This window comes from Globicephala melas, chromosome X (assembly GCF_963455315.2).
Source record: "Globicephala melas chromosome X, mGloMel1.2, whole genome shotgun sequence".
Lineage (NCBI taxonomy): Eukaryota > Metazoa > Chordata > Mammalia > Artiodactyla > Delphinidae > Globicephala > Globicephala melas.
This window is the reverse complement of record NC_083335.1, coordinates 104,477,251-104,480,210: the sequence shown is the minus strand read 5'-3', so window position 1 is coordinate 104,480,210 and position 2,960 is coordinate 104,477,251. Positions and strand designations below refer to the sequence as shown.

The following is a 2,960-nucleotide window of genomic DNA, read 5'->3' as shown; positions in this document are numbered from 1 at the left end:
CATTTCAGAGCTAGCCTATGGATATAATTACTAAAGAACGTAGAGTGAGTAGAGACGTTAAGATAGAATACTGGTGTAGACAGAAATTTACCAATCTGTCAGAACAAGAGAGGGAATCACAAAGGAGTGTGAAGGACTGCAGGAGAAAAGTCAAGTGAGAGTAGTGTTTGGGGAGCAAAGGGAAGTGAGTTGCAGGGAGAAATTAGGCAAAACTTCAAATACTAATGCTGGATCTGAATAGGCAAACTCTGAAAGAGTTCTCTTTAAAGCCAAGAACAGGCGGAAGTGTTAATTTAGGCTAATCAGAGAATACTTAGTAAGTTGAGGGCATTTTCACTTCAGTTCTCTACGTATTTTATGTCAAGTGTATGGGATTTTTGGGCTCAGCAGGATTCGAAGGTATTTATTCAGATGATAATAGTTGGTACAAATTTCATAGTTTAACACCATCCACGACAGTTACAGTGTCTGGTCATGGAGCCTAGGGTTGAGTGACACATTTTAAGCTCATAATGGTCACCTGTGCAATTCAAGACAAAGTGGAGACTTTCTGAATGTGTGGTCTCAGTGCTGCCATATTAGCCTAATGGGAACTGGGGTTGATATTGGCATGGTTCTTTCTCCTTGTCTTCACTGAAGGTGATGATAGTTTCTTTCTCCCAAGTTTCCTCATAGCCATAAAGAGACTCTGGGTATGGACTAATGGCCTTGCTACTGCAGTGCTGAGTATAGATGGGAAAAAAATCAGTCATTTGTCTTGTAGCACACTCATCAATCCATTCCCATATCCCTGCTAACAGTACTGATTTTCAAGTGTACTGTAAACTACCTAAGTAGAAATGGAAAAAAAAAATGTTGGTTGAACAAAATTGTTACTTTTAACGAGATTTTGTGCTATTGATGTCATTAAAAAAAAACTTCCTGTGGCTTTGGATTAAATTAACAAGTTTACAAATACTATAAAGCTAATTCCTAGCAGAGAGGGAAATCAACAAGGTGGACATTGAATATTCTTTTCCAAATATATTGAGGAAAAAGGGGTCTGTAAGCTAATATGTCTCAATGAGAATTTTCCACTTCATTGTGTTGTGTTTTAAGTGGTGTTGCATTTTAGATTGACTTCTTTTTGTTATCAAAGTTGTAACCTTCCTCTTCCAAGTTATCAGATGGTATATGCTTGGAGAATATAAAATGATAATTAAGAAACTGAGGAATTGAAATGGAGAATGGCATTTCTAAGAGCATATAAAAGTTTGCAGACTGTCGTCTCTCGGTCTCCTGTCGGCCCGATGGAGGAGGAGGAGGAGGAAGCGAGGGCGCCGCTGCCTGGCGGCGCCAACGAGGCCGGCAGAGGCGCCCCCGTTACACCCCCTGCCCCCGGGGCGCTGCCGGCCCTCTGCGACACCAGTCGCCTGGCGCACCGGCTCTTGGCACAGTTGCTGATATGCTTCCTTGGTTTCGGCGGCTATTTTTGCTATGATAATCCTGCTGCCCTTCAGACTCAGGTTAAACGGGATATGCAGGTGAGTACCACGAAATTCATGCTGCTGTATGCCTGGTATTCTTGGCCCAATGTAGTTTTGTGTTTCTTTGGTGGCTTTTTGGTAGACCGCGTATTTGGAATACGATGGGGCACCATTATTTTTAGTTGCTTTGTTTGTGTTGGACAGGTTGTTTTTGCTCTGGGTGGAATATTTCGTGCTTTTTGGCTGATGGAATTTGGAAAGTTTGTGTTTGGGATTGGTGGGGAGTCCTTAGCAGTTGCCCAGAATACATATGCTGTGAGTTGGTTTAAAGGCAAAGAATTAAACTTGGTGTTTGGACTCCAGCTTAGCATGGCTAGAATTGGAAGTACAGTAAACATGAACCTTATGGGGTGGCTGTATTCTAAGGTTGAAGCTTCGTTGGGTTCTGCTGGTCACACAACCCTTGGGGTCACACTTACGATCGGGGGTATAACATGTCTCCTTTCACTAGTCTGTGCCTTGGCCCTTGCTTACTTGGATCAGAGAGCAGAACGAATCCTTCGTAAAGAGCAAGGAAAAACGGGTGAAGTTATCAAGTTAACTGATGTGAAGGACCTCTCCTTCCCCCTGTGGCTCATATTCATCATCTGTGTCGGCTGTTATGTTGCTGTGTTCCCGTTCATTGGACTTGGGAAAGTTTTCTTTACAGAGAAATTTGGATTTTCCTCCCAGGCAGCGAGTGCTGTTAACAGTATTGTATATGCAATATCAGCTCCCATGTCCCCAGTATTTGGGCTTCTGGTGGATAAAACAGGAAAGAACATCATCTGGGTTCTGTGTGCAGTGGTGGGTTGCTGTGTGTCTCCTGGGACTCTCCTACTCATTGCTTGCCTGTGCATTGTGGCCAATGGTGGTGTTTGTAGTTCCCGAACATCAGCTGGGAGCTGCATATGGCTTCATGCGGTCCATTCAGAATCTTGGGTTGGCAGTCATTTCCATCATTGCTGGCATGATATTGGATACTTGGGGAATATCTGTTTTTAGAAGTTTTCTTCATTGCCTGTGTTTCTTTCTCACTTTTATCTGTGGTCTTACTCCAGTTGGTGAATCGTGGCCAAGGTGGGAACCTAAATTATTCTGCAAGACAAAGGGAAGAAATAAAAAACTTTCTCATGCAGAGTGAGAAGTTTAAATGACTGTGTCATGAGAATGGGCTGCACACATCATTGGTTTGAAAACCTCCAATTTTTTTTTTCTTTTAATTTAGAGTTTAGTCGTTAGGAAAAATAATGGTCTGGAGAATTATTATATTTTGAATATATCTATTTTAAAGTATAACTGTGAGGACTATTTTAGCCTGTGTCTTTTGTATTGCTGAAGAATTCTGCTTTGGAATAGGCTCATCAATGATGAAGTTTAGAAAATTGCATCTGCTACATGCAGGTGATTTTGAGTAAGGACAGTAAATAATGGAAATCTTTAGATCTTGTATTG

General features: G+C 41.8%; 1 pseudogene; it reads left to right on the top strand.

Annotated features, from left to right (window-relative positions):
* The first annotated feature begins 1,280 nt into the window (after nt 1-1,280).
* On the top strand, nt 1,281-2,703 carry LOC115848448 (lysosomal dipeptide transporter MFSD1 pseudogene; annotated as a pseudogene).
* The last annotated feature ends 257 nt before the right edge of the window (nt 2,704-2,960 follow it).